The following is a 363-nucleotide window of genomic DNA, read 5'->3' as shown; positions in this document are numbered from 1 at the left end:
GTTATTTTTTTTTTTTTTCGTTATTTGATATATAGTTAAACTTATCCTCTTTAGTTAGTATAAAAAAAAAGGAGAAAATGCAGTAAAAATCAAAAATTCGCAACCTGCTGTTACTTTTTCTAGTGCATATTTTGCATATAAATTACTAAAATTAGAATTACGGTATGCAGATATCACATAAAAAATATTTTTATGGCTTTCCATATCATCAACCTTCAAAATGCACGTTTTTTTTTCCAGTACAATTTTAAAAACTCCTAGCAGCATTAATGTTTATAATTTAAGTTAATGTTATTGTTATTTAGTTAAAATATAAATTAAGGTATGTGCTAAATGCTCACAAAGTAAAGAAAATATGATTTT

The sequence above is a fragment of the Agrilus planipennis genome, unplaced genomic scaffold (assembly GCF_000699045.2).
Source record: "Agrilus planipennis isolate EAB-ADULT unplaced genomic scaffold, Apla_2.0 scaffold40, whole genome shotgun sequence".
NCBI classification, from domain to species: Eukaryota; Metazoa; Arthropoda; class Insecta; order Coleoptera; family Buprestidae; genus Agrilus; species Agrilus planipennis.
This window is presented reverse-complemented; position numbering follows the sequence as displayed.